We start from the raw sequence: 27,064 nt of genomic DNA on the forward strand, positions 1-27,064 counted from the left end.
CTGTGCTAGGTAATGCACTCTCAATCCACTTTTGATGCACTTCTCAACGGGATTTTGCCAGTTCACACAGTAAAATCCAGTTGGGAAGTGAACGGAAAGAGCATCATTTAGGGTGTATGATTGCAGGCTGAGTCAATCCAATCAAATCTTGAATAAACCACACAGGCTTCTCTTAGGCTTGTCTGTACGGTGGCGCAGTGTTAAAGCCGCAGTACTGCAGTCCTAAGCTCTGCTCATCGCGACCTGAGTTCGATCCCCCGGCGGAAGCTGGGTTTTTTAGTAGCCGGCTCGAGGTTGACTCAGCCTTCCATCCTTCCGAGGTCGGTGAAATGAGTACCCAGCTCGCTGGGGGGGAAAGTGTAGATGACTGGGGAAGCCAATGGCAAACTACCCCGCACAAAGTCTGCCGTGAAAACATTAGGAAAGCGACCTCCCCCCAGAGTCGGAAACGACCGGTGCTCGCACAGGGGACCTTTCCTTTCCTGTCTGTCCTATTTGCAATCGGGGTTGTCTGTATTATTTGCAATTGAGGGGTGGGGGGGGGGAGGCGATGGGATTTTGCATTGCAACAGTCTCGAAGGTGCAGCCGGCCTGCTCTCTCGCGCCGCGCCGCACCTGCTGCAAGGGGGGGGAAGCAGGCCGCCTGTAGTCTCCTCTCCGTCGCCGTCGGACCTGCGGAGCGCTCTTGCGCGCCCCGTCCTCCCTCGGCCGCGCGGGGAAGGGTTAAGGCGGTGCTGCGCCAGGCGGCAGGTAGCGGGGTGGGCGGGGCGGGGCTTGGCTGCGACCGGGCTCCTTCCCTCCTGCGAGCGCTGCAGCCCGCCAGTCCCGGAGTAGTGGCGCTTGCAGCTGCCTGCCTGCTCTGCCTGCCTGCCTGCCGGCTTCCCCCTCGGACGAGTTCCCTCTTCTCTCAGCGGCGGTGCGTGGCCGGGGAGCGCCTCGCCTCGCCGGCCCAGTCTGGCTTTGGATCTGTGTCGAGATAGGAGCTGCCGCCGTCGCCCGGGAAGCCAATGCGGGAAGACTGGCCGGAGACTCGCGGCTCCTTTCTGCAACTCTAAACCGGTAGGTAACCCAACGCGTTTCCCTCCCCGCCTTCTCTCGCTCTCTCGCTCGCTCGCGCCTCTGCTTCCAGAGCAACTTTTCCCAGTCCAGCGCGGCACCTTTCAGACCAATCGAGTTTTTAATTCCGGGGATAAGTTTTTGGGCGCGCGGTAGCTTTCACCCAGAATGAAGCTCGGTTTGTCTGAAAGGTGCCGCGCTGGACTCCAAGGGACTTGGTGCACTTGGGCTGCGATCACACACACTAAGGCTGCGAACCATCACACGCACGAAATAATGCACTTTCAAGCCACTTTTGATGCACTTTCCAACTGGACCGGCAAAATCCAGTTGAAAAGTGCATTGGACATGGATTGAAAGTGCATCGTTTAGTGTGCGTGATCGCAGCCCAAATGATGCACTGTCAATCCATGTCCAATGTACTTTTCCACTGGATTTTGCCAGTTCACGCAGTAAAATCCAGTTGGAAAGTGCATCGAAAGGGCATTATTTCGTGTGTGTGAGCACAGCCTTGGACCTCAACCCCTCTGAGTTCGACTCGAAGCCATTCACCTTGCATTTATCTCTGATTATTACAGCATCCATATCCCCTGGGACAACTGTGGGGTGAAACTGGGGTGACCACAATTAAATGGGGGGAAGAACCCCCAAAATAAAAACAGGGGTGAACTTGAGTGTAGTATAGAATGTCAGTTCAGGGACAGGGTTGAACCAGGATTAAAGGACTAGTGCAGAAAGGCCCCAAAAGTTGTCGTGGTGCTTCAGACCAACGCGCCTCCCCCCACCTGAATCTCTCCTCTGCTTGGGAGTTTTGGAAGGCAAGTCTTTTCCCTAAGCCAGACGGTGCCTCTAGAATTTGGCGATCGCATATTCAACCTGACAGGTGGATCCAGTTCCAGGCAAGAGTGAATTGTTTTCCTCTCCTAAGAATCACCGAGAGGCACTATTTTGTTTCAAATGTGGTAATATTTTTGCCAGCTACTTTAAATGTCCGCATTACCCACTCGGCGTTCATTGTGCTCCTAGCTGACAGTCCCCATTTCTTTTTCCCCCCCCCTTCATGGATCAACTTTGCATTCCTGTTGTTCGAAGTGGCCTGTGAGCAGAATCAGGGGATTTATATACCAGACAGCAAGTCCCACTAAACTCAGTTGCGCTTACTGGCTGGGTAAATGTGCAGAAGAGCTAAAGAAAAAAAGTATATATATATATATATATATATATATATATATATATATATATATATATATATATATATATATATATATAACTGAAAAAAATGAATTAGAAGGGGGGGAATATACGCAATTAGAAAATGTAAGGAGGCTGATAAAAACAGGGATCGCATTTTAAAAAATCCTCTTGATTTGTCATTTTTCAATATTTTTATTTTTTGAAAAATGATAAAATTTATAAATCTTAACAATGGCCAAGCAATTGGAGAGAAAAACATTTAGATCTACACTGATAAACCAAAAGGCAGGAAAATATACGTGAATTTATAAAACATGGGAAGAGTTGATAAAGAATGGCAAATAGGAAGGTATGTCAATGCTGTCCTAAACAGTGTTATACCTAACCAGAATTATGGGATTAGAAATGTGCAACTCTGTTTGGGATTGCACTGTTAGGAAGGAACCTGGTGATGGCCTACTAGGAGGTATGAAAAAACAGAAGTTATCACATATGACAATAAATCCCCCCCCCATCTGTTTCTAATGTGGAGAAACAGGAATTGGTTTACTTGGGTTTAGTTTAATTGGGCTATCATATGAAATAGTTCCCGTATTTTGGCAGTTCAGTTCTCTGCAAATATCTCTTGTGGGAAAACAGGATGGTCTCCCAGAGGAGTAAAAAAAAAATCCAACATGGAAAAAAAGAAAAGAATTCTCCCGTTTCAAAATTTCTCATTATAATGTAGGGAAACTGAATTTGGATAGAGATACAGATTACAGAGGGATTAGGAAATCAATCCAAAATAATTACAGCCTTTTGTTTTTTGAGAAGTGCATTCTAAGTTTTATTTTTTTTTAATTCAGGAATTTAAGGATCGGTGGGTTTGGGGGGGGGGTGTTTTGGTTGGCTTGCTTCCTGGAAACCAAAAGTTAATTTTGAAAATTAGATTTCAATCATGGCTTTTTGTTTTTAAACAAGGTCTGCTTGATCGCTTGATGTAATCTTTTGGCATCTGAAACATGTGGCAGAGGAGGAATCCAACTTTTTATTACAAAAGAGAACAGGGAATTGTCGTAACCTCCAGGCCCTCAGTAACGCAATCCCAGAACGTAGAACCAGCATCTGCTCTTTTGCATATGCTTGCTCTTTGACAACAGCCAGTGGAAGTAGTTCAGAGGGTAGGTTAAGTCGTCCAGAGGTGGCTGACAGTCATATTGGTACCAACAGAAATAGACCCACACTCTGATCCAAAGAATACTGTCACTGTGCAGATATAGGCTTATGAAGGAAGATCTGAGCTACCTGGCGTAATTAAGAGAATCTTTAGCAAAGGAACAATGCAGTTGGACCTCCTCCCACCTCTTGTCTGATTGATCTTGTAAGAAGCTGCGGCCGTCTTTGCATGTGTAATTTTCAGGGACATTGACCACGTCTCCAGTGATTTTGCTGAGAACTGCAAAGTGTGAATGTTATAAACATGTGTTTGGGGTAAAGAGGACACTATACAGGTGTACATTCATTTGAGAGCCACAATTGGCCATTCAGACAGTGGCCAAACTGGGTTTGTTGTGTGAAAATGTATTATTTTACTTCATTTGTACCCAACCTTCCTCACTGACAGAGGACTCAGAGGCGTAATGTCATTCCGCTTGCCTCCATTTTATTTTTATGAGGTACATTCGGATCAGGGCGAGTGCCTGGCCTAAGGTAGCCTAGCGAACTTCCATGGCAGAGAGGGAATTCAAATATGGGTCTCCCAGATCCTGGTCCATCACTCTAGTCACTACACCACGCTGGCTCGAAATGGCCCTCAAGTCTGTGCACCAGGCACTCGTCCAGTAGTTCTCTGAAGTATGGCTAGCGATTTGTGGGAGTTTTGTTCTCTCCTGAAGGACATCTGTGGCACAAAGGAGGTAGCATGGAAGAGGTAACATGGGGGGTGGGGGGTGCGGAGCCTTACAGAAGATAAGAAACTGAGACTGGGCCTTATCCAACCATTGAGTTTTAGGACAGGGCCAATCCATTTCAACAGTGGTGAATCTTGTCTCAGCCTGGCCCATAACCAGGATTCTTTCAGTAGAGGGGCATTGGGGAAACGGAGGGGGGGGGGGCTGGTAAAATTAAAAAGTCCCCCCAGCTCCTCCACTCCAACCCCTGCCCTTTCTTCTCCTCCAAAGACTTACTTTTTCTCCCCTCTTATTAATTGCTTGGGCTTTGAAAGTGCCAAGAGGCTGGTCTCTGTTCTTTTGCAGCAGTTTTAAAGCTGGCTGCGAGAGGCAGGAAGACCCGCTGCAGCTGTCTCTTGCCCACCTGTCCTACTTGGATGGGGGGGGGGGGCTCTAAGTTGGGTGGGCCTCGGGTGGAAGTTAGGGTGCAGGGCCTGCAGAGGCTCTCCTGTAGCTACGGGCCTGGTCTCAGCAGTGCTTCGATCAAGATGGTGCTGCCTGCTGATGGGCATTTTCCCAAGTACTGCCGTGGCAACAGTTCATGCATCGTCCACTTTTGCTCTTCCTAACTACCCTGCTTTTAAATGTGTCAGTGCATACTTCGTAAGGCAAAGTTCGGGCCTTGTGAAGAGTGGGGAGGACACAGCTCAATAGCAGAGCATCTCCAGAAGGTCCCCGGTTCAATCCCCAGCATCTCCAGTTAAAAGGTTAAAATAGTAAAGATACAGTAGCACCTTTAAGACTTAACAATTTTTTATTGTAGCATGAGTTTTTAAGAAACACGGCTTTCTTCATTGTTAGTCTTAAAGGTGCCGTAGGAATCTTTACTATTTTTGCAGCAACAGACTCACGCGGCTAACTCTTCTGGTTCAAGGATTGGATAGTAAATGATGTGAAAGACTTTGATGTGAAACCCTGAAGAGTCCCTGCCAGTCAGAATGGACAACAGTGACCTTGACAGACCAGTAGTGTGATAGCATATAAAGCAGCTTTGCCATGCAGAAACTGGCACCTTCTCCAGTAGATGGCTTTTCTACAGGTTTTGACGCATAGGTCGGAACTATTTATATCCCTTTTTAATGGGGTTTAAAATCTGCCGCATGGAGGGGTCTGCACGATGGTTGGGCCACCCTTATAGACATGGGGATGAGGACAACAGTGTTGCTTCACGCGTTAGGTTTGGAAAGTGTGTCTTGTCAGCCTTTTGCACATGCTCTGTAGCTGTGATCATTGCGTGTCTGTGAGCATATGTAATATGTTCCCTTGCAAAGGAGAAGGGATTGGCCAGCACTGCCTAATGGTTAAACACCTGGTTGCAGATAATGGCGTTATCGCTGTGCAATTGTGTGAAGCAATCCTCTGATCAAAGTAGGCTGTTTGTGAGATGAAAATTCCAGATTAGCCTGTAGCCGCAAAATAAAACAGGAATCCACTGGACAAACAGAGCTCACTTCATCAGATGCACTGGGGTGTTTGTTCATGGGACGGCTTGTGTGCGTGTCAGGTGTTGAGAAGTCGCTTCTGACTTACGGTGACACTATGAGTGAATGACCTCCAAAAATTCCTGTTGCTAATAGCCTTGCTTAGGTCTGGCAGACTGGGGGCCGTAGCGTCTGTGATGGAGTTCATCCGTCTCATGTTGAGCCTTTCTCTTTTCCTGCCGCCTTCAGCTTTTCCTGGCATCATTGCCTTTTCCACTGATTCTCGTCTTCTAATAGCCTCAGTTTAGTCATTTTAGTTTCTAAGATGGAATACATTTTGGTAGATCTTAAGGTGCCACTGGTCTCATGTTTTAATCTCTTTGTCCTCTCATTTCCCCATGAGGGACATTTCTGTATTTTAAAAAAATTTCTTCATGATGCCAAAATTAATTTTCAAGAAGCGTTCTTAATATTCCTAGACAGCATCCTAGAGAATGTAATGCATAATGTTTTTCTGTAGCACATTTCAAGGATTCAGTGTCCCTTTTACACACGCTGTCTTCACAAACTCTTCAACTGACCTTGAAGGTAGGCCTGGACTTCTCTGATTCGTGTGACTATGAATGGGTGAGTCACTTTTGGCCCAGGTACCGCCTAGTGCACCTCCTGGCTCTTGTGGATAAGAACTGACTCCCTTTGGGCAGTTGTTGAAATAGATCCCGGGAGGTGCCATGTGCATTGGCTGGCCCACAGTTTGTGAAGTTAGGACACAGGCTATCCTCGAGATGCGTATTTCCAGCATGGATAACTGTCTCTACGAGATTAGGTAATATGTAAAGCACACAAACACACTTGCTTAGGGGGCCTTCTCAATCCATCAGCCCCCCAGATTCTTTGATTGACGGGAAGTGTCTTTCTCTCTCTAAGCAGACCAACATGTTTGCTTCTAACCACCGACTGACTGACTTCTGCACTCATTGACACAAGTATTTATTCTGGCAGGCAAGGTCAGTATTGTCTTCTCTTGACATAGTGGTCCTTCAAGGCAGAGGCCTTGCTCATCACCTGCTACCTGTTCCTTTTAACTGGAGATGCGGGATTTGAACTGGGGACTTTCTGTGGGCAAAACAGATGCACTGCCACTGAGCTACACCCTCTTCTCAATGGTCCCCTATTTGCTTGTTGATTTAATTATATCCTGCCCTTCCCTCCCAATGGGGGCCCAAGGTTGCTTACATTGTTCTCCTCTCCTCCGTTGTATCCTCACAACAGCCCTGTGAGGTGGGTGAAGCTGAGTGTGTGTGATGGGCTCAGGGTCACCCAGCAAGCTTCCATGGCGGAGTGGGGATTCGAACCTAGGTCTCCCAGATCCTAGTCCAACCTTTTAACCTTCTAGATGCTGTTCCCAAGCACTCTTACGTGAATATACTTAGCAGGAAGACAGTCCCCTTGCATTCGGTGATGCTTAATTCTCAGTAAACAAGGTTTGGCATTATGCAACTGATTGACAGTTCTACCCTTGATTTAAGACAAGTAATTTCGCATTAGGATTGCAACTTTGGAATCGGATGTGGATCTGGGAAACCTGGCTCCACTCCCAGTTTCTGCAATGGATTCATTGGGAGGCCTTGGGCACACCACGATCTTGTCTGTAAAACAGGCATCATAAATGACTCAAAGGTTTGCTCCCATTAAGGAAGACAAGGGAAAAATGGAAAGGCTAATTCATGCATGAAGTATTATACATTTGTTACCGTCGCTCGATTCTGTCTTCTCACTAATGGCCGTGATTTAGCAGTAATTTCTGGTGCATTGCAAGACTTTAAAGAGCTTCACGTGCGTTCACTTACTGATCTTACAACAGCTCTGCAAGGGAGGTTGTTATCATGATTCTTATGTTGTAACTAAGTGGGGGGCGGGTTGAGGCTCATAGATTATCCCCAGAGTTTATTGAGAAGGCAAGATTTCCTGAGTTCACACTCTGAGCTGCTACACCACAGCTCGGTATTAAACCAATATATTAGAGTAAAAAACTACACCTAAAGTACCGAGCCCCGTGGCGCAGAGTGGTAAAGCTGCAGTACTGCAGTCCAAGCTCTGCTCACGACCTGAGTTCCATCCCAGCAGAAGCTGGGTTCAGGTAGCCGGCTCAAGGTTGACAGCCTTCCATCCTTTCGAGGTTGGTAAAACTAGTATCCAGCTTGCTGGGGGTAAAGTCTAGATGACTGGGGGAGGCAATGGCAGACCACACCATAACAAAAAGTCTGCTGTGAAAACGTCATGATCCGACATCACCCCAGAGTCGGAAATTACTGGCGCTTGCACAGGGGACTACCTTTACCTTTTTAAAAAGCCCTTTGTGGAGAAAAGGGAAACGGACATTGAAGTAAGTTTTAAGTAAAGCGAACTCCATGGAATTGGAAGAAAGTTCCACGCTTTGCTGAACTGGGTGGTAAGAGACCTCCCATCTCCATCTCTAACAAGTTCTTCTGTTCTGAGTACTCAACTTGCTGGGGGGAAAGTGTAGATGACTGGGGAAGGCAATGGCAGCCCACCTTTTAAAAAGTCTGCCAAGAAAATGTTGTGATGCGATGTCCTCCCATGTGTCAGTAACGACATGGTGCTTGCAGGGGACTACCTTTACCTTTATGCCTAATGTACCTGTGATTTTGGCTTTTTTGCAATCAAGTCACAGCTTGACTTATGGCAACCCCCGTGGTTTTCATGACATTTGGAGGTGGTTTGCCTCCACGTCACGACCCTGGCATTCTTTGGAGGGCTCCCTTTCAAATCTTTACCAGGGCTGACCCTGCTTGGTTTTGAGATCTATTGAGAATGGACTACTCCAGATTGTATAAGTCAGCAGAACCTGTGATTAAATCCCCTTCGTTTAAAATTTTAATTCAGCCACAGAGAGCTTTGAATTTGAATCGTGTGGGCAGTGGAAGACGGAAGGGTTTTGAACTCTTTCCACTAAAACGGGGGTTTTTCCATTCAGAATCAAGACCCTTTGCTGCTTTCGAGCCATCGATGGGGAGAAAATATCTTCCTTCTGCGTTGATAGCACTGGTGTAGACAAAAGGGAATACTACTTTACACAGAGAATGGTTAAAATGTGGAATTTGCTGTCAGAAGATGTTGTGATGGCCACAGGCATAGACAGCTTAAAAAGGTGATTAGCTAGATTCATGGGTGTTAAGTCTATCAGTGGCTATGCCCTGTTGCTGGGCCCTCCAGAGGAACTGGTTGGCCTGTGTGGGACAGGATGCTGGACTAGGTAGACCACTGGTCTGATCCAGCAGCGCTCTTACACTCTTGTCAGAGGAACACCTCGGCCTTTATGCCCTATTGTGGGCCGTCTAGAGGAACTAGCTGGCCATTGTGTGGGACAAGATGCTGGACTAGATGGACCACTGGTCTGAGCCAGCAGGGCTCTTCTTACGTTTTTGTGTACTTAAAATGTTAACAAATGCAATTTGGAAGTTTTTGGGGCTATTTTTATTTTAAAATACGGCAGCACTTTAGGAGATCGAAGACATGTTTGCAGATGAGGAAGGCACACTGGTATTACCAGAAAATGTGTGCTCCCCATTGTAATGAAGGGGAATCACTGGGTTGTTGCAGGTATAAAATGAAGGCAGCGAGAAGGATGTTGTAGGTTGTTTTGGTTCCTCATTGGGAACAAAAGCAAAGTATAAATATCTAAATAAGTAAATAGATTTTCCTGTCTGCACTTACGTGGCACATTGGTGCAACAATCCACATTGTGGGTACCCAGCTCAGTGAAAATGAGGGCTTCTTCTCCCCATTCATAATGTATACTTACATCCCTCCTCCTTTTTTGCTAGCTGTTTTCTTTTGGCTCAACCCACATTGGAAAGATTTTTAACAGAATGCCTTTATCCATGATCTTGAGACTGGATTTTTTTGTTAAATGATGGTGGAGGATTTTGCCAAATAACCAGGCAGAAGAAATCAGCTTGGCAGTTCAGCTAGGGTTGCCAATCCCCTGGTTTGGACACCCTCCCCCTGCTTCAGGGTTATCAGAAAGGGGGCGGGGGTTAAATGTCTGCTGGACATTCCACTATACCCTATGGAGACTGGTCACCATAGGGTATAATAGAGAATCAATCCATAGGTATCTGGGGCTCTGGGGGGCTGTTTTCTGAGGTAGAGGCATACCTTCAGGTTCATCTCAAAAAAACAAAACCAGGTTTCAAAAAGATTGGACCAGAGGTCCAGTTCCATAAGCCTCCAAAGAAGGTGCCCCCACCCTCCATTATTTCCAGTGAAGGGAAGGCCATTTAAAAGGAGCACAGTCCCTTTAAACGTGATGGCCAGAACTCCCTTCAGAGTTCAGTCATGCTTGTTACACCCTTGCTCCTGGCTCCATCCCCAAAGTTCCCAGATATTTCCTGAGCCAGACCCTAACCCTAAGTTCAGCCCAATAAGTGTTGAGGTTTTAACACGACAGATGGAGACCAGTTCTTAGAAGCTGGTGAGTTCACAATGTGGGCTATGCGGAGTTCAGTAAGAAGGTGAATGTTGTGTCAGTAACTGCTTTACTGCGTGCAGAATGGGCGTCTGAACATGTGCAGTCGGTAGGGGCTGAGCTGAATGATGGGCCAGTGATCAGTTTGTTGCACAGATTCTTCAGTGCTGAATACCAAATGCTGTACAGATTCATTCAGCACATGTTCTCAGTGTACCCATTGGGTCATGCGCTTGGTTCCTCAAATGCTCATTTAAAAGTAATGTACATGGTGCTTTAATTATAAGCAAAAGACAGGATCTTGCCGAAAGAAGCTTATAACCTGTTGGTTTGTGTGCGGGGTGGGGGAATACATAGGCTTAATTTCAGTTGGGGGTGAAAATGTTGCTGCTAATATATGATGGGATGAAACAGTAGTAAATAAGGTTGGCAATTTTCGTTCTGGGGGAGCATGACAAAACGATATAGGGAATGCAGCTCCTAGCCAAGTAAGTTATAACCGTGTGATGAACATGAAGGTCTGAAGCAATAGTTGAAGCATTCTGCTGTTTAGCCAGAGGGAAGCCAGAGAAGCTTTCAGCCCTGTCCACTCAAACCCTTTAACCGCTGTTAGAATGTTGCTTCTGTGACAGGCCCACTAAGATTTATGGAGCACATTTTCAGCGGAGCTTTCCTAGATGATTTTCCTGAATGCATTGTCTCCCATTATTCTGAACTCGGCCTCCCATTCTGCCACATTTCACAGCACCCAATATTCATCTCCTGAGACAACCACCTTATCTTACCTCATGGTAAAGCTTTGTCTCCTAGTTGTATATTACCTGAGACTGACCCTCCCTCCCTCCTTCCTTCCTTCCTTCCTTCCTTCCTTCCTTCCTTCCTTCCTTCCTTCCTTCCTTCCTTCCTTCCTTCCTTCCTTCCTTCCTTCCTTCCTTCCTTCCTTCCTTCCTTCCTTCCTTCCTTCCTTCCTTCCTTCCTTCCTTCCTTCCTCCCTCCCTCCCTCCCTTCCCTCCCTCCCTCCCTCCCTCCCTCCCTCCCTCCCTCCCTCTCAGGTCTTGAGTAGTTTCAGTCGATCCCAGCTAGGGATAAAAGGAAGAATTCAAGCCAGAGAGAATGAACTATACTATATTAAAGAAGATGTCCTGTCACAAGCTTCCCAAACCTTTATGGCTTGAAGAAGAAATTTAGCTTTAGAAAGAGTATTTGCTGCCATGGAATCCATTACAAATTTAGTGACTCAAATATCTAGGTTCAGCTTGTTTCGCTGGCACATAAGGGGCTCAATCCATTGGCACATAAGGGATTCGATCCCCCTCAATCTCTAGCCTTCTTGTATCACGGATATTCAAATTAAAACCTGCTTCAGTTTCTGTGGTCCCTACTCCCTAAACCACAACCGCAACATATCTCTGAAAAAAAAATCATATATATGGTCTTCAGTGATCACAGACGGTGCACCATAAACCCATGCTCACACTCAGAAAGAACTTTTGAATTTAGCACAGCTATTTCCTTAAAAGAGTAATTACATCTTAAAGCAAGCTTTCTGTCTCACTGACTGCCCTGGTGTTCTGCCAATCTTCTGAGAAACAGAGCCCAGTCTTCAAAGCCCAAAAGCATCTCCGGCTAGGGCTTATAAAAGGCATGGATGGTTTTGGAAGCAAGGACTTGTGAGCTTTGCAAGCCCGAAGCCCAGATTTTGACTACTGGGACCAGTACTTGCTGCTGTTACCCAGTGGTAGAAGAATCTTGCAGATTCTTCAGCAAGCGCCTGCAGATACTTTTTAGGCTATTCAGCAGTCAAAATCTGAGGTTCAGAATTTTTCATTCAGACACAAAGCTCAGCTAGGGCTATGAACGATTAAAGATTTTTTTAAAAAAATCCTATTAGTGGCCAGTTATGAAACCAGAGACCTTCTGCATGATACACAGATGCATCTGCCAAATGGCAATGAAATGTACCTATTGCAAAAAAGACCTCCAGTGCTTTTTTTTTATGAGGGCCTCGAAGAAAAGAGGCAATTTCTCCTCTTGCAATTATTTGTGGCCCCAGTACTCCACTTTATTTCCACGCAGGGCAGCTGGAGTTTTGCTATCCAGGCACTGAGCATCAGCCCCCATGCTTGGGACCAGCAAGACTGTTTTATCATGCAGATTAAACGATGGGGAAAAGAGAAGGTTTTCTGGAAGGAGACTTCAGGCTTCCGGACAGCCAAAGAGAATGTGCCGAACGGATGGCTTTCTGATAGCTGAGCATAACCAGTGAGAGAATGGAGGACATCATTAGGGATATATCTGGGAAGTAAGGTCCAAAAGGTATCGGCAGGCAGGGCCACAAAGAATTTTGTGTTTGTGCCTGATGCAGGAGGGGATGGGAGGTCCTGCTGGTAGACTTCCTGATGGCGCTTGGGTTTTGGCCATTGTGTGACACAGAATGTTGGACTGGATGAGCCTTTGGTCTGCTCCAACATGGCTTCTGTTATATTCTTAAGCCGCTTTTGAGTTATATTTTGATGGAGGTGTTGCTTTACTTGCATGCCAGGAAGGGCGGGTTTTTTGTTGGCAGACGTCTAGATAGAGGCAAGAGGACTGAAGGGTGTCAAAGAAAGGTCAGAAAGAGTAGAAGAAAAGTGCAGTCAAACGGACTATATGGATTTGATTTCACCCCGATTGTAATTTTAATCCTCAAGAACGAAGTACATGCTGACATTGTTTGAGGGTGACAACTTGGGAGACTTCAGAGAAAAATGAAAACTGTGGTCTTGCATGTACTGAATTTAAGGTTGAAATTCATTATAACTTGGGGTCACGGTAGAGCATTTACCTGTGAACGGACTGAATGCAGCTTCTTCTGTCTTCTTTACATGTACTTACCTTGTGTGCTGGCCCATGGACATGTGGCTTTAGTGCACACAACCAGCAACATGTCCAGATGGGTTATTAATTGGGTTGGTTTGCTAAAGTAACGTGAACATTAATGTCCACCCCAAAGATACATCCTCACTTCCAGCTTAAAAGCATCCTTCTAACGTTATTTCGAGTTACCTATTTTAGATATTAAAATGGCTGCTTCTTTTTTTAAAATTATTCATTAAAATGCAGCAGTACATAATCAGAAGCAATATTCAGAGCAAACAAGAATATTGGTATACAAATAGCAGATCCCAATTCAGCAATTAAACACAAATGAAGAACATGTATACAGTTATAGTTTTTCCTTTCTAACAGTTAAAGGTTTTTTTAAAAAGATGTAGCCAGTTGTTGCTGATTTTTGTCATCTAAAATATTCTTAGAATTTTGAACCGCTGTTAGTTTGACTATTGATAACAATTCCCATGTCTTCAAGAAGGCAAGTTGGTTGCTTGCAATAACATGCAAATACCGTTCCTGCAAAAAATAGCTGAGCAAGTACAATGAAATAGCTGAGTAAGAGCAAGTACATTAACATTATTTTAACTTTTATTAGAGTTGACGTTGATAGAAAATGTTGGTTAAAGTTGTAACTCCAGATGTCTGTCTGTCTGAGGTGGAAACTATAAAGAATTTAATACATAAAACCTTATAGAGCTGGAAAACGTACAGAGGAGGGCAACTTAGATAGTTAGGGGGTTGAAGCGCCTTCCTTGTGAGGTAAGGCTGAAGAGTCTGGGAGTTTACAGTTTAGAAAAGCGATGACTTAGGGGGACATGATAGAGGTTTATGAAATTACGCATGGGGTGGAGAGAGTCGACAAAAAGAAATTTTTCTCCCTCTCCCAAAATATTAGAACTTGAGGACATCCAATGAAGCTCATGGGCAGTAGGTTCAGGATAGACAAAAGGGAATACTACTTTACACAGAGAGTGATTAAAATGTGGTATTCCCTACCAGAGAATGTAATGATGCCCACAGGAATAAACACCTTTAAAAGGGGGACAGATTCATGGAGACTAAGTCTATCAGTGGCTACCAAGGGGGACTACTAGCCTCTCTCTCTTCTTTCTCCTTTTTTCTCCCCTCCTTTGTTAGGCTAGGCAGATAGTACACCACTCCTCCCTGAGTTTTATGCCATCTTTTATTGTAGTGTTATTTGTTACGGTGTTAATTTTAACATAGTGTATTATAATATATATTATTGGCTATTTTATTACGCTTCTTGTATTTATGTTTAGAATGTTTTTATCAAGATGTTATCCACCCTGAGCCCGGAGACAGGGTGAGTGAGATACAAACCCAGTAAATAAATAAAATGGTGATTGAGGGGGACTTCCGCATTCATAGGTAGTAAACCTCTGAATTCCACAGTCAGGAGGCAACATCAGAGGGAGGTCTCGGCCTCTGTGCCTAGTTGTTGCCCCTCCAGAGGAACCGGTTAGCTGCTGTGTGAGACAGGATGCTGGACTAGATAGAGCGTTGATCAGATCCAGCAGGGCTCTTCTTATGTTCTTAAAACATTTTACTACGTTTCCCACATTGAATGCAGATTTCTCTAAGCAGTGAATTTAAATGGCCTGGGATTGACACTTGAACGCCTGATATACATCACAAATTTTATTTACATTGCTTTTATTTGTTTGTTTAGCAATACTTCTATTTGTATACCACACTTCTCCCTTAAGATATCCCCAAGGCAGTTTAGCACAATACAGGAAGAAGTCCTTAAGTAAACATCAGGCAGGAACATCAAAAGCAAGAATAAAATGATAAAATAGGCAATGGTCACTAAATGGGTCTTGTGAACAAATAAGAATGATGATGGCAAGAGAGAATCAAATAACAATAAAAATAACAGGTAGTTACATCATTAAATGAGCCTGTTTGTGAGGGCAGGCTAGAAATCAAATCAATCAAATCAAATACAAGAACCATACACCTCAACAAAACGTTAAGCAGGTGCCTGGGCAAAGACCCAGGAGAAGAAGAAGAGTAGGGTTTTATACCTTGCTTTACTCTACTTTAAGGAGTCTCAAAGCAGCTTACAATCACCTTTCCTTCCTCTCCCCACACAATAGGCACCTTGTGAGGTAGGTGGGGCTGAGAGAGTTCTGAGGGAACTGTGACCAGTCCAGGGAAATATATTAAACTTTCTCTGTCAGAGATCCCTAGCCCCTTTACAGAGCTACATGTCCCTAATAAGAGGGGAATGAGTGTTGAACCTGTTCTACTATGTTGTCTAGTAGGGTTGCCAATCCCCAGGTGGGGGCAGGGGATCCCCCAGTTTGGAGGCCCTCCCCCCGCTTCAGGGTCATCAGAAAGCGGGGGGAGGGGAGGGAAATGTCTGCTGGACACACTATTATTCCCTATGGCGATTTATTCCCATAGAAAATAATAGATAATTGATCCGCGGGTATTTGGGGCTCTGGGGGAGGCTGTTTTTTGAGGTAGGGGCACCAAATTTTCAGTACAGCATCTAGTGCCTCTCCCCAAAATATCCCCCAAGTTTCAAAACCATTGGACCAGGGGGTCCAATTCTATGAGCCCCAAAAGACGGTACCCCTATCCTTCATTATTTCCTATGGAAGGAAGGCATTGAAAAGGTGTGCTGTCCCCTTAAATGTGATGGCCAGAACTCCCTTTGGAGTTCAATTATGCTTGTCACAACCTTGATCTTGGCTCCACCCCTCATGTCTCCTGGCTCCACTCCCAAAGTCTCCTGGCTCCACCCCCAAAGTCTCCAGATATTTCTTGAATTGGACTTGGCAACGCTATTGTCTAGAGATACCCCAACTGAAAGGTTTCCACTATGTCTGGGTGCACTGTAAAGCACAGGAATGCCTCAGCGTGACCATAAATCATCCTTCCAGCACAGCTAGCCGTCTTGACAGTGGTACATTTAAAAACTGTTTTCCACGTGTGCCGTGATTGGGGAAAGGTCTATAAGACACTTTGTGGTATGCGTGAACTCAGTCTATAGCGTTCCCCTTCTGGGCAGGAAAAGCCCACTGAAAGGGGATTTTTTTAACCTGCAGGCACTCATTTTTCATTTAATAAATAACCTGTTTTTACTCAGCAGCTTTGGTGGATCCATGTGTAAGAGGTTGTACCTGAGCTACTTTTGAAGTCTTTCTCCAGTGCAAGGAAGCCTGTTTCTGTGTCCAGGTGTAAAGCTTAGCCATGGCCAGAGGCACGAACCTTTTGGCAGGAGCCAAAGGGCTCTTAGCTTGTGACTCATGGCCATGGGCAAGCAGGCTCTCTGGATCCAAGGTCAGACCAAGATACAGCGGGTTATTTGTTTAAAAAACATGCTTAAATTGCACTTTGTATGTTGGTGTAAGAAGCCCCGTGGCACAGAGTGGGAAGCTGTGGTACTGCAGTCCAAGCTCTGCTCACGACCTGAGTTCCGTCCTGGCGGAAGCTGGGTTCAAGTAGCTGACTCAAGGTTGATTCAGCCTTCCGTCCTTCCGAGGTCGGTAAAATGAGTACCCAGCTTGCTGGGAGTAAAGTGTAGATGACTGGGGAAGGCAATGGCAAACCACCCTGTAATAAAAAGTCTGCCTTGAAAACATTGTGATACAACGTCACCCCAGGGCTAGCCCTGGACTTTCTGGTGGTGCCCAATTTGGTGCCCTCAGAAGGCTGGCACCCTAGTTTGCCTAGCGGCAGAGCTGGCCCTGCGTCATCCCAGAGTCGAAATCGACTGGCGCTTGCACAGGGAATTACCTTTACCTTTTTAAAAGCCCTTTGTGGAGAAAAGGGAAATGAACATTGAAGTAAGTTTTTTAAGTAAAGCAAACTTCATGGGATTGGAAGAAAGTTCCACACTGCTGAACTGGGTGGTAAGATACCTCCCATCTCCATCTCTAGTTCTTCTGTTCTTAGAATATCAGATTTTACCAGAAGAACCACAGCACATCTTTTAATAATTGGGGCAGGGTTATCAGAAAGTGGGGTGGGGAGGGAAATGTCTGCTGGGCACTTCGTTATTCCCTATGTAGACTGATTCCCATGGGATCTAATGGTGAATTGATCCATGGGTATCTGGGGCTGTTTTTTGAGGTTGAGGCACCAAATTTGCAGCATAGCATCCACAAACTGTATGGGGTGGATCCTGTGCCGGTGTCAGCACTGGCTGAGGTAGGCCAGGTGCTGAGGCCTACCTCCGTTGTGAAGTAACTGTTTTTGTTTTCGCGAACTTCGCACGACAGTAAAGCTTCTGTATTTTATGGAGATACGTAGATTATTTGAGAAAGCAATTGTCTGCTAAGCTCTCCCCAAGGAACAGTTTCAACACCCTAGCCGCACACATTCCCCCGATGTTTGTTAACAGCAAATCAGTGAAGATCTCATGCCCCCCCCCCCACACACAAAATTTGAGTCCTTTTAGTCCAACAAAGTTTAATTCTGGCTAAAGAAGTGTTCATACACATGAAAGTTTTAACCCAGAATTAAAATTTGTTGATTTTAAAGGTCCACTGGAGTCAAACATTCTTTCGCTTCAGATAAGCACTGCAACCCACCTGAATCTAACAACAGGAAAAGGTCTTGGAAACATTGTGTTGGGCAGGGTGGCAGAAAAGAGATTGTTGGTGTCTAATGTGTGCAGCTAGTGGCATGCCAAGGAGTTCAGCCATTGCTTTTTGGGGACTATCCTCAGGCATTCTTTTTACTTTTATATCCCCCCCCACTGGAATCTTGTGTAAGTGCCTTCTGCAGACAGTTCTGGACAAGCAAAGGCCAGATACTGATTTTACAGACTAGCACTCCAAACAGAATCATGGAAGGCTTATCTTCATCTCTCTCTTTGTAAAAAGGAAGAAAGGGTAACCAAGAATAAATAGGGTTGCCAACCTGCAATGCTATGAACAGTTGATGTCCAGACTATAGAGTGGGGTTGCCAATCCCCAGGTGGGGGCAAGGGATCCCCTGGTTTGGAGGCCCTCCCCCCACTTCAGGTTCATTAGAAAGTGTGGGGGGGAATGTCTGCTGGGCGCTTCATTATTCTCTATAGCAGGGGTCCTCAAACTACGGCCCGCGGGCCAGATGCGGCCCGCTGAGGACGTTTATGCGGCCCACCGGGTTATGGCAAAATCAGACCGGAAGTGACATTTGACCTAAACTCACGTTAGCAATGCACACTTCCGGCACTGGGCTGAGGCGGCAGAGACAGAGTGTGAGGCGATACCGAGGTGAGGTGAGTTCCCAGGCTGGGATGTGTGGTGTGGGGAAGGGAGAGAGATGCAGAAGACGGAGAACTGACGGCCCGCGGCCTTGTACATTAACGGCAGCCACCACAACAGTCCGGCCCTCCAACAGTCTGAGGGACAGTGAACTGGCCCCCTATTTAAAAAGTTTGAGGACCCCTGCCCTACAGAGACTGATTCCTGTAAGGTATAATGGAAAACGGATTCGCTGGTATCTGGGGCTGTGTTTTGAGGTAGAGGCACCAAATTTTCAGCATAGCATCCGATGCCTCTCCTCAAAGTGCTGTCCAACTTTCAAAAAAGATTGGACCAGGAGGTCCAACTCTATGAGCCCCAAGAGAAGGTGCCCCTATCCTTCATTATTTCCAATGAAGGGAAGGCATTTAAAAGGTGCACAGTTCCTTTAAATGTGATGACCAAAACTCCCTTTGGAGTTCAATTGTGCTTGTCGCAACCTTGCTCCTGGCTCCACCCCAAAGTCTCCTGGCTCCACCTCCAAAGTCCCCAGATATTTCTTGAATTGGACTTGGCAATCCTACTATAGAGGTTAGTTCTTCTGGAGAAAATGGCTGCTTTGGAGAGTGGGCTTTATGGCATTATACTTTGCTGGAGCTCCACCCCTTCCCTAACCCTGCCCTCCCCGGGTTCTGCCCTCAAAATCTCCAGGTATTTCACAACCCAGAGCAGGCAACCCTGATTATTTCTCGTTACCAGAATAAACAAACGGAAATAGAAAAGTCGTAGTAGTAGAAAAAGTAAAAGTAGTAAAAGAAGAAGAGGTAGAGCCAGAGGGGTGGGGCCAAATAGAAGGGTGTGGTTAGAGAAAAAGGACCTGTACCAGGGGAAAGGGGCCCTGATATTCTGTTTCTCCCAACGTCCATGAAAACCTGATCCTGACTGGATCTCCTACCGTCAAGCTGGGGCTAATGGCTGTCCTCTGCTAAATCTTTTGCTGTAGACGAAAATCATTCTTTGCTGAAGGGAGACTTGAAAGGAAATCACTGGATCCAACTCTGTATGTTCCAGAGGATGTTCAGATTAAGACTGGCAGGCTGTTGGTCCATCATTCAGCCATCTAGAAAGGCTCTTGAAAGGCCTTTGTTATACCATGTAACCTCAGAGGTCGCAACAGGATGTAGGGGAGGATTCGGGGAATTCTATCGCACCCTGGCTCGAAGGCACGGGGCAAGTTGCGACGTATTTGCAGCAACTCCCAAAATAGAACACACGAAACTTTGCACTGAGAACCCACAAAACACAACAGAGGCTTTAAATAGCACACCGAACCAGCCCTCCCCGTATCATATGCAAAATCTTTTTGATCTTCAACAAGTGAAAAAGATGAATAGCATAACCCATGCTGAACTTGAGAGTTTTGACAGGTGTTACTTTTTAAAAGAGACAAAGTGGCCACAACCATTTCTGTACTGGCTATGGAGGGCTAGAGGTTGTGCAGAGGAAAATACGCCCTGTTCACACAACTGTTTTATTAATGTGCAAAACATCAGCTCGACCAGCCACAGTAACCAAAGCTCAGTAAGAACAATATATCCTGTGGGTGCAACAGCAGTACGACAGCAATTTGAATAAACAGTCAAAATATAATATAGTTATAGATTATATAACCACAATAGCACAATGAAATTAGACAGAAGTTCAAGGTTTTACTCAATATATATTTAGTTTATTTAGTTTAGTTTATTTATGATTTATATCCCACCCTTCCCACCAAGGTGGCTCAGGGTGGCTCACAGCATTTTTTTTTTAGAAGAAGGGTCGGCGCTTGTTTCCCGCCTTTTGCCGCCGATAGGAGGCTCAAAGCGGGTCACAACCACCTCCCCCTCCTCTCCCCACAACAAGCACCCTGTGAGGTAGGTGGGGCTGAGAGAACGTGACTGGCCCGTGGTCATCCAGCAGTTTACGTGGGGTGGGAGACGGGGAATCGAACCCAGTTGATCACGCCAGCTCCGAAGCCACCGCTTTTCCCCACTACGCCACGCCGGCTCTCAGAAACAGAAGAAACAAGGTTCTTCCTTCCAGTACTCTTTATATATAAAGGCCTTGAATTCAACAGGAGCTCATAGGAGCACAGCTCCTGAACCTTTCTGAGGGTTCCCCCTCCTCCTCCCCACCAACCTACCTTGTCCATTGAACAGTAGGTGCTCCACCACCTGTTTTTCTACAAAATGACCCCTGTATACATCATACAATAATAGAAGTCCATTAATTGCACTTCGGAATCTTTCTTTATTGGGTATTATAGAAAGTCCATTAATAGCAGATAGGAATCTTCCTTTTTAATGCTGACGTGTTTCTTAGATAATTTCCATGTTTTGAAGAGAAACCTTCTTCTAAGCAGATTCCACAATTCTATATCTGTAAAGAATTTACAATAAAATACATACAATATAATGAAAGCCAGTGAAAAAAGCCTCAGGGTAACAAAAGGCTCCCAGTACTCACCAACCAATAATGTCACTATTTCTTTTAAGTAAATTCCAAAGTTTCAAATCTGTAATAGATATACAATAATTTTAAGTAATTACATAACATATGATTACCATGAAACCAAGTATAAGAAGCCTCCAGATGTCAAAAGCCTCCAGATATTCACCAACAATATCAGTATTTCTCATAAAGTGAGGCAACAGTTCACAAAATAAATAATCTGGTTTACAGCTCTGCAATCTCCAAGGCTGAAAGTGCCTTCACAAAATGGTTTACCACACAGCATGAATTTTATCTACCCCACCTCTCTGACAGTTTCCGTTTGTCTTTAAGAGATATTACACAAAATAAGATAATTCTAAAACTGAATTAAGACCACCGGGACTTGCATTCTTAAATTTATGGATCCAAAACTGTTTCCTTTGCAACAACCACTTTTGAATGCCAGTATTAACATTAACATATTGGATTCAAATTTGTCAATCACTGCAAATTTACAATCTTCATATCCATGTTGCTCTTGAGTATGTGCAGGTCATTGGTGATTATGATGAGAGCATTTCCCTACTCCACCTGCTGATAGCTCTGTCTGCTTATGGCAAGTCAATCATCTGAACGTTTACTCTTAGCCGCAAATTGCACCAGAGTGCACCAGTGCTCAACTCTCTTCTCGTTGCGCACTGGAACAATCACCAAAGCCCAGGAGTGGACTGGGATGATAATTAACTCAGGCCTTGAAGGGACGGAACCTACCAGCCTCTGTGGGGCTTGCTGAGCGACAGAATTCACACTACCTGGGCCATGGCAGCAATGACACCCGTTGTCATGGTTGTCACAGCCCAGGACCAAGCAGAGCTGACCCAGCGGTGTTGCCAGCATTACAGGTGACACTTAGCTCAGTTCCTCCTGGCCTTCAGTGCAGGGCAGTGCTCCCCCAGGAAACTTTTCTGGTGAGTTAAAGGGCTCCTCTGCTCTTGCCAAAGTCAGTGATTAAGGGCCCATCGATAATGTGAGACCTTTCTACGGTCTCACATTATCATACCCGCCTGAACAGAGAAGCTATTGAGATTTACAAACACCAGCACAATTTTAGCAGAAATTTAACAGAAAGGAAGAAGGCATTTTCATCCACCAATCTTGGTACCCAGCTCTGCAAAACATCCTACAGACTATAAATTGCAGAAAGTCTCAGAACAACCAGCAAATTCCACAGAACAATCAGCACAGTCAACAACCATCTTCCTTATCTTCAAACCCCTTCCAACCCTCCCAGCAATTAACACAGAACAATGGTCACATTCAACAGCCAGTTTCCTTATCACTACCCTTCCAGGAAGCCCCACCAAACAGTGGGCACATCCACAAACCAATTGCCCTTTCATCACACCCCCTCCAGCCTAGAAATAGCAGCTCTCCAGCAGCCCTGGCCCCACTCAATGCACAGCAGCCAAGAAGGTCTGAGCGCCTGCTCCGGCTGCAACGCCACTGAGGATGTTCTCCGCAGCTGAGAACGAAACGTCTGGAAGGAAAACTTTCTCCAGTAGAACACGGCACTTGAGCCCGAAAGATTCTACAAACCCTAATCAGTGATTAAGGACGCATATGCCTGGAGCAGATGGTAATCTAGCCTAGATAAATCACCACCCGCTATGGTGGTCGTCTTCTTTGTCTTTGTCTTCGTCTTTGTCTGCTGCTGCTGCTGCTTCTTTAGCCCTGGCCTCTGACCCAAATAAGCCTGGTTTTCATCAGATCTTGTAAGCTAAGGAGGATTGGCCCTGGCTAGTATTTGGAGGAGAGACCTTCAAGGAGGCAGGCAATGGCAAGCCACCTCTGAATGTCTTTTGCCTTGAAAACCCCACAGGGTTGCTATAAGCCCACTGTGGCTTGGTGGCAGAAATAAATAAAAGGTCATGTTGGGGCCTCATCTAGCTGCCACACGTTGATTCGTTTTCGATGGGCCCTGCACAAGAAAGCAGACCCACGTTCGCATTTGGGGTTATTTTTCTCACCCGAGTCCAAGTAGTTCTTTCCTGGATTGATCTGCAGTACGAATACAGAACCTATGTTTAGCAGAACACTCGTTCGCAACCTTTCTTCTGCTTTCTCTTCCTCATGACCAAGAGAAAAGGTCCCCCAGTGCAACCAACAGCTGCCCTTCGTGGCCATCTCAAGGGGAAAAAAAGATGGTATGAGGGAGAACTTGGCCTCCTCCATAAACCACAGTCTTAACCCAAATCGGGGCCCCGCATGCCTATTTTTTAAAGCTGATTCACTTGGGAGCTGATTCACTGAGCTGCCAGCATCTTGTGCAGCAGCCGAACATTCTCATAAACATAGCATGACAATATATTATAAGCCTCGTATAGAAATTCGTATACAGGTTTTGTCCCATAAACCTCATAGCAGCTCCTAGTTGACTTATACCAGGGATGGCCAACAGTAGCTCTCCCCAGCTCTCCATTGGCCATGTTGGCTGGGGCTGATGGAAGTTGTAGGCAAAAAACAACTGGAGAGCTACCGTTGGCCACCCCTGACTTATACAAACAGAGCACTAAATTGACTAACCATTTTTCAGAGCCCCACAGAAAGACGAAAGGTGGATTCTTCCTTCCCTGTCTTAGGTGAGTGAATCAGAGGGCGTTGTTTTTTTTAAAGAGAAAAGCTAGATAAAACTTTCTCTGTACACACACCTGGTGTCCTCCTTTGCAGCCTTGGAATCATCATATCACTAATCTTTAAAAAATATATATCTTATCAGAATCTTTCAGGATGATTCCACAAATCATTGAATGTCTTTACATGAAATTATGTTTGACAAGTGAGGAGGACTTACATTTTGCAGCTTAACCAGTAGTGAAAAGCATGAGGAAGGTTCATCCGGGCTCAAAATTTTTCTAGGATTCTGACTCACGTGAATGGAAGTGCATGGGAAACCGCGCATTGCTCAGCTCACACGGGCTGACACCAATGCAGTTGCCGGGCTCCCAGTTTGTGGGAACAGAACATCTGCAGAGCTGTTTAGTCAACAGCAGAGTTTCCCCCCTCTGCCTGAGAACTGCTCTGTAACTTTCTCTGAATCCCCCAGGAGGCTGCTGGCCCTGATTTGAATTCTGAGCCTTGATGCCATCCCCCCATGCTTATGCAGCCCTTCAAAGTCCTTGTTGTCCTTCCAGAGTTGCTGAGCAGTCAGGTTAAAACAGATAGAAGGAAGTACTTTTTCACCCAAAGGGTGATTAACATGTGGAATTCACTGCCACAGGAGGTGGTGGCAGCTACAAGCATAGCCAGCTTCAAGAGGGGATTGGATAAAAATATGGAGCAGAGGTCCATCAGTGGCTATTAGCCACAGTGTGTGTATATATATGGCCACTGTGTGACACAGAGTGTTGGACTGGATGGGCCATTGGCCTGATCCAACATGGCTTCTCTTATGTTCTTCTGTGACACAGAGTGTTGGACTGGATGGGCCATTGGCCTGATCCAACATGGCTTCTCTTATGTTCTTCTGTGACACAGAGTGTTGGACTGGATGGGCCATTGGCCTGATCCAACATGGCTTCTCTTATGTTCTTCTGTGACACAGAGTGTTGGACTGGATGGGCCATTGGCCTGATCCAACATGGCTTCTCTTATGTTCTTATGTGACACAGAGTGTTGGACTGGATGGGCCATTGGCCTGATCCAACATGGCTTCTCTTATGTTCTTCTGTGACACAGAGTGTTGGACTGGATGGGCCATTGGCCTGATCCAACATGGCTTCTCTTATGTTCTTCTGTGACACAGAGTGTTGGACTGGATGGGCCATTGGCCTGATCCAACATGGCTTCTCTTATGTTCTTCTGTGACACAGAGTGTTGGACTGGATGGGCCATTGGCCTGATCCAACATGGCTTCTCTTATGTTCTTATGTGACACAGAGTGTTGGACTGGATGGGCCATTGGCCTGATCCAACATGGCTTCTCTTATGTTATGTTCTTAGAGTGCTTCCCACCTCATTGGATCCATTTACACTGTAAAATCATAAATTCTAGTTGCCCTTTTATGCCAGGGTGGTCTGTAGTGGTTAAGCCAGTTTGGTCTGGAGAGCCAGTTTGGTGTAGTGGTTAAGTATGAGGACTCTTACCTGGGAGAACTCGGTTTGATTCCCCATTCCTCCACATGCACCTGCTGGAATGGCCTTGGGTCAGCCATAGCTCTCACAGGAGTTGTCCTTGAAAGGGCAGCTGCTGTGAGAGCCCTCTCAGCCCCATCCACCTCATAGGGTGTCTGTTGTGGGGGGAGAAGATATAGGAGATTGTAAACAGCTCTGAGTCTCTGATTCAGAGAGAAGGTCGGGCTATAAATCTGCAGTCATCTTCTTGTTGTTTTTGCCAATAAATTTCCTTTTTGTGCGCAGAACACTGAAGTTCTGGAGAATGGATTCTGTGGCATTGTACCCCACTGAGGTCTCTGTCCTTCTCAGCCTCCATTCCTAAATCTCCAGGAGTTTCCCAACCTGGATCTGACAACCCTATGCCCCCATTTTCCCACCGGTGGCCACAGGGGACCTCTGTAGTCTGGAGATCAGTTATAATTGTGAAAAATCTCCAGGCCTCACCTGGAGGTTGAATGTGAAAAAGAGCTCCTGGCTGTTGCAGAACATCCATTTACTAAGCAATTACAACATATGTAAACAATTTTGTAATCTAATTTATATTGCAAAAATCCGATCTGTCATCATAGTACTATCAAAATAGAACAAATCTGATATAAACAAGTAGGCTACCAATCGCAGATAAAGTTTACAGGAAGCATTTACAGAAGGAAAACATGTCCTTATAATGAAATAGTCTTCAGTGTTCTTCAAAGGCAATCCTTGCTCGGAAGCCGATGTGTAAACTTATGAGTAAACATCACTTTCAAAGAAGGAATAAATCCATGCTTCATACTCAGTAAAGGTTAATGTAGTCCCATGTGCAAGCACCAGTCGTTTCCAACTCTGGGGCGATGTCGCATCACAACACTTTCACAGCAGACTTTTTACAGTGTGATTTGCCATTGCCTTCCCCAGTCATCTACACTTTACCCAAGCTGGGTAATTTTACCAACCTCAGAAGGATGGAAGGCTGAGTCAACCTCGAGCCGGCTACTTGAACGCAGCTTCCGCCGGGATCAAACTCAGGTCGTGAGCAGAGCTTGGACTGCAGTACTGCAGCTTACCACTCTGCGCAGCTTTCAGACTCAATAGCCTTCCAGAAAAATTTCCACAGTCCTTCCAGATAAGATAATTATATTCCACAAGCATATATGATGATGTAAGGGGAGCGACAGAAATCTCTACAGTCCTGGCCAACAAACCCATCGACCTGATTGTTCGTTTCCCTTTAGGCTTTATCAAGGAGATACACTGAAGCTGTCAACTCACTAAAAATTTTGGCTACACGCGCTCAAACTGGGAAATACCTTTATCGATTTCAACAGCAGCCAGCCAAACCACCAAATACTTGGAATTCCCCCCCCCCCTTTTTATTATTCTTCAAATCAGAAGTAAATGTCAAACTCACATACTAAAGCAGCTACACATATTTAACCATCTTCATCCTAATGGACAACAAACAAAAGAAAAGAAAAAAGAATACCATGGGTGCTGAACACGACATTGCAGTCCTAAATATACGTTTTCCCGAGAGAGGCATTGACTTTGCAGCATGAAGAACATATTGTTAAACTCATGAACTGCTTCCCAAGTAGGATCTGTATTCAGTATTTAGAAATAAAGGGAACTAAAACAATGTCAACTTGCAATAAATATTTGTCACAGGGCTTTTTGCCATCAAATCGCAGCTGACTTATAGCAACCCCGTAGGATTTTCATGGGGAGAGACGTGGAGAGTTGGTTTTTTCCATTGTCTGCCTCTGTGTAGTGATCTTGGTATTCCTTGGTGGTCTCACATCACAAATATCGACCAGAACTAACCCTGCTTAGCTTCTGAGATCTGACGAGATTGGTCTTGTCTGGGCTATCCAGGTCTAGCGATGTAAAATTTCCGAATATTTGAAAAAAATGGAAATTTTCAGAAAAATTGACAAAAAAAAATGCTACATTAGCACTTATTTTTTCTTTTCCAGATTGAAAGTCATTCTGTTACTTTAGGAACTTAAAATATGACTATGGGCAGTTTTACTTGGCATGAAATGATCACAACCAGCATATTAAAAATATAGTGTATCCAAACAATTATTACAAACAGAATTTACTTTTAAAATAATATTTATTTGTAATGGTAACAAATGGAGCAACAATCTCCTGAACTGCTTACTAGTTTATATAGAACAGACAAAAAAACCCTCCACAAAACAATTTTTAAAAATCCAGAAGTAACAATTCATATTTCCTCTCCACAGTATTAAATCAAAATAAAAA

At 45.2% G+C, this 27,064-nt stretch overlaps 1 protein-coding gene across 1 annotated transcript in view; it reads left to right on the forward strand.

Annotated features, from left to right (window-relative positions):
• Positions 1-927: 927 nt before the first annotated feature.
• The window catches only part of SP6 (Sp6 transcription factor), a 53,982-nt gene continuing 27,845 nt past the window's right edge, over positions 928-27,064 (forward strand). Inside the window, exon 1 of the mRNA XM_060256359.1 lies at positions 928-1,059. The gene's annotated coding sequence lies outside the window, so the exon portion shown is untranslated. The remainder of the gene's footprint in view (positions 1,060-27,064) is intronic.

The sequence above is a fragment of the Heteronotia binoei genome, chromosome 15 (assembly GCF_032191835.1).
Source record: "Heteronotia binoei isolate CCM8104 ecotype False Entrance Well chromosome 15, APGP_CSIRO_Hbin_v1, whole genome shotgun sequence".
NCBI classification, from domain to species: Eukaryota; Metazoa; Chordata; class Lepidosauria; order Squamata; family Gekkonidae; genus Heteronotia; species Heteronotia binoei.